Source organism: Pongo pygmaeus, chromosome 5 (genome assembly GCF_028885625.2).
Source record: "Pongo pygmaeus isolate AG05252 chromosome 5, NHGRI_mPonPyg2-v2.0_pri, whole genome shotgun sequence".
In the NCBI taxonomy this organism is placed as follows: Eukaryota; Metazoa; Chordata; class Mammalia; order Primates; family Hominidae; genus Pongo; species Pongo pygmaeus.
The window spans coordinates 63,895,758-63,913,605 of NC_072378.2; the positions used below are offsets into that span (position 1 = coordinate 63,895,758).

Consider the following 17,848-nt stretch of genomic DNA (forward strand, 5'->3'; position numbering starts at 1 on the left):
ATATATCGATGAGAATAGAAAATTAGAACAAAATGAATATGAACATAAAGAAAGACATATTAGTGAACAATAAACCTAATTCAATGTTTTCTCTTATTTATAATTTTAATAATCTATAGTTACATAAAGTAAGATACCACTCTTTATCATATTGCTTATCAAAAGATTTTGCTGTTTTGTTTAATGTTGAGAGAAAGTTCTGTTAACTGGCATGCACTGGCATACAGGCACTCCAAGTGTACTGGTGGAAGTGAAAATTAGACTTTAACAACAGGTTTTAAAAGCTTACAAAAATTTGCATTTACTTTGAGGGAGAAATTTCCCTGTCAAGAACTTATTTTAGGACAGTTATTCCCCAAAACACAAAGATGAACCAATGAGATGATTTTTAGTAGGCAGAATTCTAAGGTGACCCACAGTCATGTATATAATCTTCTCTTAAGTACAGATGAAGCCTACTAATATTATGAAATGTCACTTTGTGATCAAGTTATATGGCAATAGAGAAATTAATCAGGAGTGGGCCTTAATCTAATCAGGTGAGCTCATTAAAAACAGCATTTTCTCTGATGGGGCACAGAAAGGGCAGAAAGATTCATTCTGGCTGGCCTAGAAGGAAGCAATAATTTGTATTGTGAACAAGGGGGCAAGGACCTAATGACGCATCTAAGAGCTGAAAGTATTTTCTACCTGACAGAAAAATGGAAACCTCAGTCCTACAGCCACAAGGAAATGAATTTTGCCACCATCCATTGAGCTTGGAAGGAAACCCTAAGGCCTAGAGAGAAACTACAACCCCAATAAACACTCTGATTTTAGCCCAGTGAGACTCTGGACAGAGAACCAGTCACGCCATGCCTGAACTTCTAGTCTACAAAAACTGTGAGAAAATAAATTTATGTTGTTTCATATTTCTAAATCAGTGATAATTTGTTATGCAGCAATATGAAACTAATACCATATTCGTGAAATCGTCATTTATGATAGCAAGTAAATGGAAACCTCCTCTACATGCAGCAATAAAGAACAGGTAAGCAAAATATGACATACTACACACAGCAATTAACTCTCATGTTTGCAAAGCCCATTTACAAACTTTGTAAGAACTATGTATAAAATTCCGTGTGTGTGTACATATTTGTGTGTGTGTTTGTGCATTTTACATACATTTGCACAGTTTTGCATTGCATATTATTCATTAGGGGTTGAATTCTGTCTCTCAGAAAAGGATATTTGAAGTCCTAATTCTCAGTATCCCGTATGTAAACTTATTTAGAAATAGGATCTTTGCCAATGAAGGTAAGATGGGGTTATTAGAGTGGACTCTAATCCAATCTGACTGGTATCCCTAATTAAAATCAGAAAATTGGGCTAAATGGAGAGAAATGCACCAAGGGAAGACTATCTGGACACAGGGAGACCACCATCTATAAGCCAAGGAATGCCTGATGCTACCAGAAGCTACTAGAGAGGAAAGGAGCTTTCCCTTACAGTTCCCAGCAAAAAATCAATCCTGATAACACCTTGATTTCAGACTAGCATCAAACTATGAAACAATAACTTTATTTTGTTTAAACCACCCAGTTTGTGATACTTTGTTATGGCAGCCAGGAAAGTAATACAGATACCTCTATGTTCATGTAGACGGAATTGCAACAAAATTTAACAGTGACTATCTCAGTTATTGGGAATATATTAGGTGGGTTAATATGCAATTTTTAATATTTGGCCACATTTAACCTATAAACATGGCAATTTCACATGTTTCAGTTCATTAATTTCTTCTATATTTTTTGTGCTCATCTTAATTTTTAATTGTTTTTCTTTTCATTTTTTTGAGACAGGGTCTTGTTCCCCAGGCTGGAAGGCAGTGGCGTGACCGTGGCTCACTGCAGCCTCAACATTTTGGGCTCAAGCAATCCTCCTGCTTCAGCCTCCTGAGTAGCTGAAACCACAGGCTCATACCACCATGCCCAGCTAATTTTTTTTATTATTTTTTGTAGAGATGAGGTCTTACTATGTTGCCAAGGCTGATCTCAAACTCCTAGGCTTAAGTGATCATCCCGCCTCTGCCTCCCAGAATGCTTGGATTACAGGAATGAGCCACCACACCTAGCCTCCTCTAAATTTTTGAAGTTTTCATAATATGTGTTATTTCCATAGCCAAATAAATTTGATAATCACAAAAAGTAGACAACCCTCTTCAAATAAGCAAACATTGGAGATTATTTATATTCATAAAGATGTTAAACCAAGATGAATTGCTAACCTGAAAATCATTTCCTTTCCTATATTCCTTTTTCTGCATTCAATCTCTTCATATTTACCTTAAGACATTTTATAGTTTGTGCATTATTTGTATATGTCAGATTTTAAATTGAAATATTAGAAACAGACATTATTGGAAACAGCAATTTTCTGTTTCTACTAGAGCAAAATAACTAATGGGAGATTAATATTAATAGACTATGCACTGAATTTTTCTTATAAAACTTCAATTCATTGTCTAATAAATTAATGATACCTCTCACTTTTGCAAATAATATGCATATCTCTACTTGCTAGTGTTGATCTGATCATTCAATAATCATTTAAGGATTCATTGAAATCCAAAAATTGGCTAAGAAACATGCTAGTGTTGTCTAGAGGGAAAGACAGGCATCAAACAAGCAATTACAAAAATGTATGGTTAGTCTTATAATGGGAAACATGAATTATATGGAACTAACCAAGTCAAAGGTGAGAAAATGCCCTCTGAGGAAGTGATTTGTAAGGTGAGGTTTTCCGATTTGGCAAGATAAGTAGGACCGAGTTGCAGAGGGAGCTGGGGCTTGCGCTGTATAGAATGATTAAAAATAGAACAAACGTTGCTTGACAAAGTTCTGTGATTTTAGTTACAACACCTGAAAAATGTTATGATGCTATTGTCTTTTAAATACATGATTTCTTTTGACATCAATCCTGATTTTTTAGAAATATTTTCAAATCTGCATTTTCTGTCGCGAATAAATCTCATTAACTGCTCCACCCCAAATGGCCACTTCTGTCACTGCAAATTTATATAGGGACAGCTATACATTATTAACAAGCTATGAAAAGTCACTGGCTAAATGTCACCAAAGCTGAGATATAGCTGCACCTTGGGATTCATATAGCAAACAGTTTAGTTTTAATCATCCTGGACCACAAGATGTCTTGACATTTGAGCAGCAAATTTTTCCTGTTTAACTTGCACTGGAATCAGACCTCTATTATCTCAGCCATAATTTTTAGCTTAAATTGTGATAGAAAGTTTTACCTTCTAAATTAAAAACGTGAAAAAAATCGATCCATCAAAGAACTTATCATTCATTTAATCAATGCTCACCTGCAGCCCTCTTCCTCTTAACCCCCACTCCAAGAAAGGTGATCAAGGACAGCTATAAAATTCAAACATCTTTAGACCTGCCAGAAATTTTTTGAGCTAAATGCTTTTCTGTTACATTAAGACCTACAAGAAATGACCTTGCTGAACAGCATTAAGAGAGATGATTGATTTTACTGTGAAATATTTTTTATTTTGATAAAATAAGTAGGTTTCATATTTTTAAAATATGCTTTTGAATCTTTTTCTGCTCAAAGTCTAATAATGTTATCAGGATATCAATCTTCGATGCCTACAAAGTGTCTAAATGTATTAATATTTTATAAAAAATATCTAATGCATATTATATATTTGAGTCTTCTTAAGATCTATCATTTTAGCCCTTCATTGTGGAGCATTCACAGTAATTAACATAGTAATTAGAAAAAAAGGAAAACAGACATATCAATAAAGATAATGTTTATTTTGCTATATATGTCTTACAACCTCATGCTGTATACCTTAAAATGGTCATCAATACAATACTAAAAATGCATTACACAACCTGTTCTGAACAAATATGACTGACTTACTGACAATTTTTCTATATATATAATAAGATGATAATACAGATGAGCAATTATTTAAAAAGGGCTTATTGTCAAATAAATTGGCTTATTGGTCTCTATCATACAGCTCCTATTTTATTTAGTAATAAATATCATATGGTCCATAATGAATAGTATAGTGAATGCATACATCAAAATAAAAGTAGATGATGGAATTTAAAACAATCAGAATAGCATTGTTGCTTAACTGTTTTATGAGTTAACACCTAAAAATAAGTAAATTTATAATATGTCTACTTTTTATTTTACCAAAAAATACATGTGATGGAAAATTGTCTATGGTTGTCTTCACCTCTTTGAAAAGTTAACAGCATCACTTTTATGTTTGCTTCTATTTTCTCTATTTTATGAACAACATTCAAGTAGTATTTGTCAATTACCTATTATGTTATGAGGTATTGTAGGTTTCATACAGTGATGAGCACCATGGATAAGATCTTTGTAGATATTACAATCCAATACAGAGAGAAAAATTTGTATCACAGAAGAAAAAATAAATGCTGCTATGTTTTACAATGGTGTCTAATGAGAGATACAACTTTATTGAGTGGGTTGGTGGGAGGTGGGGAAAGAAGATTTTCCCATACCTGTTCTTTTGAGAGTGAGTTAGGGGAGCATTAGCAATTATTCTTGAATAACAGGCTTAACTCAGGCACATATTTAGTCAACTAACCCTACAGCCTTGACTGATTGATGGAGAATATGGTAGGTCCTGGGAACCTTTCCAAGACAGGAATACCTTAGTCGGGATTCTCCAGAAACAGACCTTGAGCAAAAAGTTTCAGTAGTAGTAGTTTTTTAGGAGATATAAAACACACCTAAAGTTGAGTAAGTTGGTAGGCGAAAGAGAATGTAGAAAATGAAATTAAATCAACTATTAAAGTGGGTGCTTAGAGGTTATTCGCCTAGGAAACTCTGATCAACCATAAAAAACACACACTTCAGAATTATCCCACCTGATGGGCTAAGAAAGCTAAGGTATGTATAACCAAACTTCTATCAGTAATTGTTGGGGGCTGTATCCTGGATTGGGAGGATGAAAAGGGGAAGGGTGTTAATTCCCCAGAATTTCTGTTCTGCTTTGCATGAAAGTAGTTTCTGAAATAAACAAGCTCAGAAATAAATATACAGTTTGCTGGAAATTGGCTGTAAAAGGTTGAAAGTGTAGGATGAGAGGAGTAGGTGTGATAGTTACCCATTAGACAACAGCATGACAGAGTGAGCTAAGGTATTTGCATCTATTAAGATTATCAGTCTCCCATTATTATTGTGTGGGAGTCTAAGTCTCTTTCTAGGTCTCTAAGGACTTGCTTTATGAATCTGGGTTCTCCTGTATTGGGTGCATATATATTTAGGATAGTTAGCTCTTCTTGTTGAATTGATCCCTTTACCATTATGTAATGGCCTTCTTTGTCTCTTTGGATCTTTGTTGGTTTAAAGTCTGTTTTATCAGAGACTAGGATTGCAACTCCTGCCTTTTTTTGTTTTCCATTTGCTTGGTAGATCTTCCTCCATCCCTTTATTTTGAGCCTATGTGTGTCTCTGCACATGAGATGGGTTCCCAATTTGCCAGTCTGTGTCTTTTAATTGGAGCATTTAGCCCATTTACATCTAAGGTTAGTATTGTTATGTGTGAATTTGATCCTGTCATTATGATGTTAGCTGGTTATTTTGCTCATTAGTTGATGCAGTTTCTTCCTAGCCTCGATGGTCTTTACAATTTGGCATGTTTTTGCAGTGGCTGGTACCAGTTGTTCCTTTCCATGTTTAGTGCTTCCTTCAGGAGCTCTTTTAGGGCAGGCCTGGTGGTGACAAAATCTCTCAGCATTTGCTTGTCTTTAAAGGATTTTATTTCTCCTTCACTTATGAAGCTTAGTTTGGCTGGATATGAAATTCTGGGTTGAAAATTCTTTTCTTTAAGAATGTTGAATATTGGCCCCCACTCTCTTCTGGCTTGTAGAGTTTCTGCCGAGAGATCAACTGTTAGTCCGATGGGCTTCCCTTTGTGGGTAACCCGACCTTTCTCTCTGGCTGCCCTTAACATTTTTTCCTTCATTTCAACATTGGTGAATCTGACAATTATGTGTCTTGGAGTTGCTCTTCTCGAGGAGTATCTTTGTGGCATTCTCTGTATTTCCTGAATTTGAATATTGGCCTGCCTTGCTAGATTGGGGACATTCTCCTGGATAATATCCTGCAGAGTGTTTTCCACCTTGGTTCCATTCTCCCCATCACCTTCAGGTACACCAATCAGATGTAGATTTGGTCTTTTCACATAGTCCCATATTTCTTGAAGGCTTTGTTCGTTTCTTTTTATTCTTTTTCCTCAAAACTTCTCTTCTCGCTTCATTTCATTCATTTGATCTTCCATCACTGATACCCTTTCTTCCAGTTATCAAATCGGCTACTGAGTCTTGTGCATTCATCACGTAGTTCTCCTGCCTTGGTTTTCAGCTCCATCAGGTCCTTTAAGGACTTCTCTGCATTGGTTATTCTAGTTAGCCATTTGTCTAATTTTTTTTCAATGTTTTTAACTTCTTTGCCACGGGTTCGAACTTCCTCCTTTAGCTCAGAGTAGTTTGATCGTCTGAAGCCTTCTTCTCTCAACTCGTCAAAGTCATTCCCCGTCCAGCATTGTTCCATTGCTGGTGAGGAGCTGCGTTCCTTTGGAGGAAGAGAGGTGCTCTGATTTTTAGAGTTTCCAGTTTTTCTGCTCTGTTTTTTCGCCATCTTTGTGGATTTATCTGCCTTTGGTCTTTGATGATGGTGATGTATAGATGGGGTTTTGGTGTGGATGTCCTTTCTGTTTGTTAGTTTTCCTTCTAACAGTCAGGACTCTCAGCTGTAGGTCTGTTGGAGTTTACTGGAGGTCCACTCCAGACCCTGTTTGCCTGGGTATCAGCAGCGGAGGCTGCAGAAGAGCGGATATTGGTGAGCAGGAAATATTGCTACCAGATCATTCCTCTGGAAGTTTTGTCTCAGAGGAGTACCCAGCCATGTGAGGTGTCACTCTGCCCCTACTGGGGGGTGCCTCCCAGTTAGGCTACTCGGGGGTCACCCCAGTGTCAACATTAGACAGATCAACGAGACAGAAAGGTAACAAGGATATCCAGGATTTGAACTCAGCTCTGCACCAAGTGGACCTAATAGACATCTACAGAACTCTCCACCCCAAATCAACAGAATATACATTCTTCTCAGCACCACCCTGCACTTATTCAAAAATTGACCACATAGTTGGAAGTAAAGCACTCCTCATCAAATGTAAAAGAACAGAAATTATAACAAACTGTCTCTCAGACCACAGTGCAATCAAACTAGAACTCAGGATTAAGAAACTCACTCAGAACTGCTCAACTACATGGAAACTGAACAACCTGCTCCTGAATGACTACTGGGTACATAACAAAATGAAGGCAGAAATAAAGATGTTCCTTGAAACCAACGAGAACAAAGACACAACATACCAGAATCTCTGGGACACATTCAAAGCAGTGTGTAGAGGGAAATTTATAGCACTAAATTCCTACAAGAGAAAACAGGAAAGATTTAAAATTGAAACCTTAACATCACAATTAAAGGAACTAGATAAGCAAGAGCAAACACATTCAAAAGCTAGCAGAAGGTAAGAAATAACTAAGATCAGAGCAGAACTGGAGGAAATAGAGACACAAAAAAACCTTCAAAAAATCAATGAATCCAGGAGCTGTTTTTTTGAAAAGATCAACAAAATTGATAGACCGCTAGCAAGACTAATAAAAAAGAAAAGAGAGAAGAATCAAATAGATGCAATAAAAAATGATAAAGGGGATATCACCAGCAATCCCACAGATAGACAAACTACCATCAGAGAATACTATAAACACCTCTATGCAAATAAACTAGAAAATCTAGAAGAAATGGATAAATTCCTCGACACATACACCCTCCCAAGACTAAACCAGGAAGAAGTTGAATCTCTGAATAGACCAATAACAGGCTCTGAAATTGAGGCAATAATTAATAGGTTACCAACCAAAAAAAGTCCAGGACCAGATGGATTCACAGCCTAATTCTACCAGAGGTACAAAGAGGAGCTGGTATCATTCCTTCTGAAACTATTCCAATCAATAGAAAAAGAGGGAATCCTCCCTAACTCATTATATGAGGCCAGCATCATCCTGATACCAAAGCCGGGCAGAGACACAACAAAAAAAGAGAATTTTGGAACAATATCCCTGATGAACATCAAGGCAAAAAATCCTCAATAAAATACTGGCAAACCGAATCCAGCAGCACATCAAAAAGCTTATCCAACATGATCAAGTGGGCTTCATCCCTGGGATGCAAGGCAGGTTCAACATACACAAATCAATAAACGCAATCCAGCATATAAACAGAACCAACAACAAAAACCACATGATTATCTCAATACATGCAGAAAAGGCCTTTGATAAAATTCAACAACCCTTCAGGCTAAAAACTCTCAATAAATTAGGTATTGATGGGACGTATCTCAAAATAATAAGAGCTATCTATGACAAGCCCATAGCCAACATCATACTGAATAGGCAAAAACTGGAAGCATTCCCTTTGAAAACTGGCACAAGACAGGGATGCCCTCTCTCACCACTTCTATTCAACATAGAGTTGGAATTTCTGGCCAGGGCAATCAGGCAGGAGAAGGAAATAAAGGGTATTCAATTAGGAAAAGAGGAAGTCAAATTGTCCCTGTTTGCAGATGACATGATTGTATATCTAGAAAACCCCATTGTCTCAGCCCAAAATGTCCTTGAGCTGATACGCAACTCCAGCAAATTCTCAGGATACAAAAATCAATGTGCAAAAATCACAAGCATTCTTATATACCAATAACAGACAAACAGAGAGCCAAATCATGAGTGAACTCCCATTCACAATTGCTTCAAAGAGAATAAAATACCTAGGAATCCAACTTACAAGGAACATGAAGGACTGCTTCAAACAGAACTACAAACCACTGCTCAATGAAATAAAAGAGGATACAAACAAATGGAAGAACATTCCATGCTCCTGGGTAGGAAGAATCAATATAGTGAAAATGGCCATACTGCCCAAGGTAATTTATAGATTCAATGCCACCCCCGACAAGCTACCAATGACTTTCTTCACAGAATTGGAAAAAAACTACTTTAAAGTTCATATGGAACCAAAAATGAGCCCACATTTCCAAGACAATCCTAGGCCAAAAGAACAAAGCCGGAGGCATCACACTACCTGACTTCAAACTATACTACAAGGCTATGGTAACCAAAACAGCATGGTACTGGTACCAAAACAGAGATATAGGCCAATGGAACAGAAAAGAGCCCTCAGAAATAATGCTGCATGTCTACAACCATCTGATCTTTGACAAACCTAACAAAAACAAGCAATGGGGAAAGGATTCCCTATTTAATAAATGGTGCTGGGAAAACTGGCTAGCCATATGGAGAAAGCTGAAACTGGATCCCTTCCTTTCATCTTACACAAAAATTAATTCAAGATGGATTAAAGACTTAAACATTAGACCTAAAACCATAAAAACCCTAGAAGAAAACCTAGGCAATACCATTCAGGACATAGGCATGGGCAAGGACTTCATGTCTAAAACAAACAAAAGCCAAAATTGATAAATGGGATCTAATTAAACTAAAGAGCTTCTGCACAGAAAAAGAAACTACCATCAGAGTGAACAGGAAACCTACAGAATCGGAGAAAATTTTTGCAATCTACTCATCTGACAAAGGGCTAATATCTGGAATTTACAATGAACTCAAACAAACTGACAAGAAAAAAACAACCCCATCAAAAAGTGGGCGAAGGATATGAACAGACACTTCTCAAAAGAAGACATTTATGCAGCCAAAAGACACATGAAAAAATGCTCATCATCACTGGTCATTAGAGAAATGCAAATCAAAACCACAATGAGATACCATCTCACACCAGTTAGAATGGTGATCATTAAAAAGTCAGGAAACAACAGGTGCTGGAGAGGATGTGGAGAAATAGGAACACTTTTACATTGTTCGTGGGACTGTAGACTAGTTCAACCATTGTGGAAGTCAGTGTGGCGATTCCTCAGGGATGTAGAACTGGAAATACCATTTGACCCAGCCATCCCATTACTGGGTATATACCCAAAGGATTATAAATCATGCTGCTATAAAGACACATGCACACGTATGTTTATTGTGGCACTATTCACAATAGCAAAGACTTGGAATCAACCCAAATGTGCAACAATGATAGACTCAATTAAGAAAATGTGGTGCATACACCATGGAATACTATGCAGCCATAAAAAAGGATGAGTTCATGTCCTTTGGAGGGACATGGATGAAGCTGGAAACCATCATTCTCAGCAAACTATCGCAAAGAGAAAAAACCAAACACCGCATGTTTTCACTCATAGGTGGGAATTGAACAATGAGAACACATGGACACAGGAAGGGGAACATCACACACCGGGGCCTGTTGTGGGGTGGGGGGAGTGGGGAGGGATAGCATTAGGAGATATACCTAATGTTAAATGACGAGTTACTGGGTTCAGCATACCAACATGGCACATGTATACATATGTAACTAACCTGCACGTTGTGCACATGTATCCTAAGACTTAAAGTATAATAAAAAAATTATCATTTAAAAGTCCCAGATTTAGTTTGCTTATAGATTTTGTCCAGTAGAGATGCAAATACTTTCTATTCAGAAGACAAAAATAATCCCAAAGTTATAATTTATTGTCCCATGGGACAGCAACCAGATATGCATCTAATCTAGCAAATATTATTCTCAAATGCCTTTATTAAACTCCCAGTGAATACACAACTCTTCAAATGCTCTCTAGTCTTAATTAAATAATATATTGAGATAGTTCCTACTCTTATTTTTGTTTTATAAATGAGAATGATTGTGTGTTAATAAGGTTAAGTAATTTCCCAAGATCACGCAGTTAGCAAATAATTGATTTGGATTCTGACTCAAGGAATTCTGACTTGAGATCCTTCTGATATACCTCCACCCCATTTTGAGAATTACTGCTCTAGATCTTTTCTGAAAGGAGGCTAGACTGTTTATATCTAAACACACAACTACCAAGTATCTATGCATAGTCAGGTCAGAAATTACATAAAGTTGCAGATCTTTGAATAGGAATGGATTCAAGAAAATAGCTTTTTATTGAAGAGAGCTAGATTTTTAAAAATTTTTAAGAGTAGATCAGAGCTTAGCGAATTGATGATTTTCCTAAAAATAACAGAATTAGACTTCCCAATGTTACTAGTTATTTTGATAACAATTGTGCTAAAAATTCAAAATCCACTGACAACAGTAATTATGTATACTTGTAAAACAAAAAAAGCCATATTCTGATGAAATATACCATTGGTAATAAGGGAAAATTGCTCAGTTTTTATTCTCATTAAGTCTCAAGAAAGTCTGAGTAAGGAAAACTTTAATTGGATACCACTTCATTTGGTAACACCATTAACTGGTCAGTTAACAACTTTTCCAAAAGGTTGATAAGTGAATTGGTCATGGTAGACTAACTTATGCTGTTTGAAAAAATAATCCCCAAATCTCAGAGGCTTAAAGTAACAAAAGCTTATTTCTTGCTTATAAGACAAAGCTATCACAGGTTCACCAGAACTACATTCTTGGATCATTGTCCTCTCTTTGGACCTGGCTGATGATGCGTTGCCAATGTCCATATCAGCAAAAAAAGTGAACCTGCAAATTCTCTCATGAGTATTTAATTGCTCTTCCCACAGAGGAACACGTTACTTCTAGCCAACTTCGTTAGTGAAAAATATTGATGTTGTGTCAACCAAACAGAAGGAAGCTAGATGTACAGTCATACTGTTACCAGCGGGTCTTTGCTCCCAGAGCTCCCAAGATGGTGGCAAGCCTCTTGCTCTCAGACCTGGGGCTCTCAGCCTCACGGATTCCAAGGAATGGAACCTTGGGCCATGCAGTGAGTGTTATAGCTCTATTAGAATTCGTGGGTCACGGAAGAGAACCGTGGAACCCAGCGACTAGTGTTCAGCTAGATTAGGATGAACCTGGGCACTTAGCCGCACAGGAACGATGGCAAGCCTCTAGCCCGATCGGGAGTGGCATTAGGCTCCTTACTGGATCAGAAGCGCAGCGGACACCCTGCCGGATCTGGAGGGGTGGAAGTAAGCGGCAGGTCCGCAACGCGGCGATCAGTAGTGGTGGACAGCGAGTGATAGCTCAGCTCCAGCTGGAACAAACACGGACCAGAGGAGTGTGCAGTTGCATGATTTAATAGAATGAAAACAGAGCTCCCATACAATGGGAGGGGACCCAAAGGGGGTTGCCCACTGCGGCTTAATGGCTGGGGTTTATATCCCAATCATGTCCCTTCCCCTGTGCTCTCAGATTATAGATGATTTAACTATTTCTTTACCTCCTGTTTTTAGCCCTAATTGGTGCTTTAGTGAGCCCTCTTTGCTACCTGATTGGTTGGGTGTGAGCTGAGTTACAAGCTCCGTGTTTAAAGGTGGATGCAGTCACCTTCCCAGCAAGGCTTAGGAATTCTTAGTTGGCCTAGGAAATCATATTGTCTCTCAATATGATATGTCTGGAAAGAGAGGAAGTGGGATATTTGGCCAAAAGAGTTAAAAAATACTGCAGTGAGCTGAATGTTTATTTCCACCTCCTCACCCGCCCCCAAATTCATATGTTGAAATCTTAACCTTCATGGCTGGGTTTAATTGGGAGGTGGGACTTTTACCAAATGATTAGGTCCTGAGGGCTTTGCTCTAATGAATAGGAGTATTATTCTTATCAAAGAGGCCAGAGGAAGCTCATTTGACCTTTTCATCATGAGAACACAGTAAGAAGACAGCTGGCTATCTATGAACTAGAAAATGGGTCCCCATCAGACATGAATCTTCTAGCATCTTGATCTTGGACTTCTCATCCTCCATAAATATGAGAAATAAATTTTTGTTGTTTACAAGCCGTCCAGTTTAAGGTGTTTTGTATAGCAACCTGAACAGACCAAGACAAGTACCACAACATGAAATGAGGTGATTATCTATACCTATATTAATATACATCTATTATTACTATAGAGTACATCAATTTCTTGCATATTTCTGCATATGTGTGAAAAGAGTCACACGAAAAGTCTTATCTTTGTAAATATACATATGTGGGAATGTGTAAACATGATACAACTGTGATACAAATAATATAGACTTTGAAAGTTTTCATAAATGAAATGCTTTTTTCCTGAAACTTTGTCCACTGTAATAATGTTCTAGCATTTATAAAATACTGCATGTGAGGTTTTTAATAATTAGTAAATTCACATATGTGTTTTAAATAAAATAGTAAAATAATCTTTTTAGGTAATGTGGAACAAATTGTGAAAAAAATGCAAGAGTGAAGTAGAAATGATAAAAGCAAAACGTAATTTAATTGTTGTAAGTGCTTTGAGTAAGGGATTTATCCAAAATTGGATTTCAAACTATTATAGGCTAAATCAAATTTAGCCTTGCTTGGCTCATAGACTTTTTTTGTTTAGACTATGTTTTAGGTTCCAGGTTTTGTATAAAATTTTAACTTGGAGAAATAGCCCTAGTCACCATTAATATGGTCATTCTAAGTTTTTTGGATGTTTCAAAATTATCGTTATGCTAAAAGCGCATTTGTATTATATTTAAATGTCTTAAGTTAATAGGTCTGAAAATTATCTGTATATAGACATTTAAAACAAATTTAGAAATTATTATACTGGTATAAAAAGCACACTTAATACTATGCTTCAATTGAACCAATTGTCACATGTTTTCACTTCCAAGACCCCCTCCCGCTTTTCTTTTTTCCATACTGAGTTCAGTTCCTACTGTTCTGAGAAAGCTATGCTCTTACTTACTTTTCCAAAGCTGGGCCTCCATATTTGTGAACATGGCATATATTTGTCACTCCATTCTAAAGAGAATGCCCGATTTTCCTACCTATTACTCAATTTGCTGTTTTCCCTTCATCATCAACATAATATGTACTCTAGTGAGGGGGTGGCTGGAGGCCCAGGAACATGGATGGAGCTGGAGGCTGTTATCCTTAGCAAACTAATGCAGGAACAGGAAACCAAATACTGCATGCTCTCACTTACATGTTGGAGCTAAATAAAAACATATGAACACAAAGAAGGGAACAACAGACACTGAGGTCTAAGTGTGGAGAGTGAGGAGAGTGAGAGAAGCAGAAAAATAACTATCAAGGACTGAGCTTAATACCTGGCTGATGAAATAATATGTACAGCAAATCACTGTGATGTGAATTTACCTATGTAACAAACATTCAAGTGTACCCCCAAACCTAAAAGTTAAAAACAAAACAAAACAAAAAACCTGTACTCACTGCTTTGATTTTTAATTTCCCATTTACTTCTCAACTCATGACAACATATCTTTCACCTCTAATGTTTAAATTGCTCTAACAAAAATCATCCAATCTAATGATTACAAAAGTCAAGACTCTGCTAATCCTGACTTCATTTTGGGATCAATGCAATAAATCAATCTCTCCTTGAAGTTAATTCTCCCCTAGTTCCTATGACATTCCCATTGCAATCTTTGGCTACTTGTTTATTTACTTTCACTGTGTCAACTTCAATCACACACTTCTTAAATGTTACTGTTTCATTGGGCTGCAATGTCTGTTGTCTTCTTTTCAATAAATTATTGCTAAATAATACCAACCAGAAATCAATGTTATTTACAACTGATATAACGATGACTACTAACTTGTGTTTCCAGTCCTAACTGCTCTCATTAAACTAGATCTATATTTTCAGTGGCCACTTAGTTATCTCCACATGGATGCTCTACACACATCTCAAAAGGAACCTACCAATAACCAATCTGTTTATCCTACTTTCTCCTCACAACCTGATTCCATATATTTAATGGGCTATGTAAGAATTATTTTTTTCTTATTTCATCCTGATCAGTCGACTCCTTTGAGAGTGTTTGAAATATTTCTCAATTCTTTCATTTTCCTAGACTTTTGTGTTTTTGTTTTATTTTCTCCCCTGGAGATCAATGGGCAGACCAGAATAGTTTTATTACAGTTCAATGGCATTTAGGGAAAGGAGCAAATCATCTTATTCACTGTGACATCACAAAAAGAATCACAGAAATCAAGAGGAGTTTCATAGTTGATGTTTAAGAACACCAAGAACTTTCCCTATATCCTCACTCAGGATTCTCTGCTTAATGAAATGTGTAAGAGCACAGAGAACTTTTAAAGTAATTAATAATATTTATAACATATAATAATATAAAATATATTATTTCCTCTTAAAATGATTAACATCATTTATTGGTATCTAAGTTTTTCATATAAAAATTAATTTATTTGATCTCCTAATTTCTTAAAGATGCCAAATATATGGAGCCTTCCCCTGATGTCCTGATGGCAGAATCCCATTTTGTTACATCGTGGGTGGAGAGAGCAGATGCCCCAGTGCCTCCTTGCAGCTTTGGACACAACGCACAGATGGCATCATTATCTCTTTTACATCTTGGATGGATTGCTGGGAAGGACATTCTGTTATATAGTTATTTTAAAAGATCATTTGAGAACTTATGACTTTTTTTTTTGCTATTTCCTTATATATTTTATGAATAACATATATTGTTATTTTTAATTTGTTTCTGAGTTCATTCCCTTAGTTTATCGTGTTACATTTCTCTAAAGAGTAGTAGTTTTCTTTCATTTATTCAGAATATTATATTTTCATATAAAGGGAGATCTAGCACCCACAAAACATTAGAAACACTCGAAAGATAATTTAAATATTTTTTTAAGATTTTTAATATTATTGAAAATACATTGTGGTCATTTTATTGTCCATCACAAATGAATAAATTCATACGCAAATATATGATAATAAAAAATGCTCTACAAGCAGGTAGAGGAGTGAAAGGACTCCATGTATTCAGCTAAAGACTGAGCCAATATTTGCAGGTAAGTATTATAAGCCAAATGTCTCAAACTTTAGCATGCATCATAACATCTGGAGGGCTTAAAAATCAGCTTATGTTACCCATCCCAGAGTTTTTCATTCAGTGAGTCTACAGCTGGGCGTAAGAATTTGCATCTATAATAACTTCTCAGATAAGGTTACTGCTGCTCAAAATGTGGGAACCACTGCTTGAAGTCACCTATAGAATATTTGGAAATATTGAAAAACCAAAAGCAACCTGGAACTAGCAAATATAGTTAATACAGACAATAATACTAATAAATTGCATGTTAAGATATCAATTATTTTAATGCTTTCATACAAAAGGACTAACAGAACAAGTGTTTAATGACCAAAATAAAACAAACCTTTTGGAAGTAATAGATGAAAACAAAACCTTTCATAATTACATTTTGTGTTGTTTTAAACATGCAGAAAAGTGCGAATTACCTTCAAAATATACTTCACAAAAAGGTCCCCTGGGGTGTAGACGTTGGAAAAGGTCAAAATAACTATTTTCTCTAACTGTTTATCATATTTGTTGCTTTCACCTATTTTAGGTGACACAATTTGCTCCTTTTTTAGTGTCTTATTTCCCTATTTATGGCACTACCCTCACCCAGCCTTTCAGCTAGTACCATAATTCTTTTTTTTTTTTTTTTTGAGACAGAGTCTTGCTCTGTCACCCAGGCTGGAGTGCAGTGGGCTGGAGTGCAGTCACGCAATCTCCGCTCACTGCAAGCTCGGCCTCCCAGGTTCACACCATTCTCCTGCCTCAGCCTCCCAAGTAGCTGAGACTACAGGTGCCCACCACCACGCCTGGCTAATTTTTTGTATTTTTTTAAGTAGAGACGGGGTTTCACCATGTTGGCCAGGATGGTCTCAATCTCCTGACCTCGTGATCCACCCGCCTCGGCCTCCCAAAGTGCTGGGATTACAGGCATAAGCCACCACACCCGGCCGCTAGTACCATAATTCTTGTGGACACTGACTGGCACTCTGACCATCATTTTTCCCAATTTATTTAGTTTAAATAAATCATGTGTTTTGCCAATTGTAGTTAGTTATCTATGTGCTTTTCTTTCTTCTTAGCTTCTGCCTGTATCTTCCAATATTTCTTCTCTGAAGTAAATTAAAGAAGAACCCTCACAATATCTTCTATATTGCTGTAAAAAATAGCATTTTAACATGGCCTTTATATACTCATTTGTTTCTTAGAAAACAAAAAAAGTTGGCTTATTTCAGTTTGAAACATAAGTAATTGATCCTTACCAAACAGGATTAAAAATAGTAGCAACTGTAATAGAAATTTTGATATTGACCACATTACAATCTTATATTACTTTACAGATTAGTCTAAGATGCTAGGAGTTGCAAAGAGACTTAAGAGGCTTGAATGGATATGATCTGTACAGATTCTGATCTTTATCTAAAAAAACTGATATTCACCCTTTGATGCAAAAAAGAGAGAGAGAGATAGGTTTGCAGAGTGGGAGAAAGATGAAGAGAGAGAGAGAGAAATGCCCTCAGATTTGGGCTTGTGTAAGAGTTTTGTGGAATTCAGTGACTGAAGGGCCCTGGACCAGTTCTTTGAATGGGAGAACTGGGGAGAAAAGGGGGCTTTGAGAAGTGATTACATGAATAATGAAATTAATTTTCTCTAATGTTCCTTAAGAGACACAATTAAGTGATTACGTTTATTTTTATTTGTACAATGGACTGTGCTTTAATAAGTGCAAATCTCTGCAGAGCCTTGGTTGCTTGGGCCTCAGGATTTATAAAAGCTATGTGTTTTTTATTTGTTCTTAAAATGACATTTTCTTGATTTTAGTTCTTTTCAGAATGTTGAGAGTGGGAATGAAAGGCAACTTT

General features: G+C 36.5%; 1 protein-coding gene across 3 annotated transcripts in view; it reads right to left on the bottom strand.

Annotated features, from left to right (window-relative positions):
* LOC129037901 (protein eyes shut homolog) overlaps positions 1-17,848 on the bottom strand; it is a 359,551-nt gene that overhangs the window by 278,333 nt on the left and 63,370 nt on the right. The window lies entirely within an intron of this gene.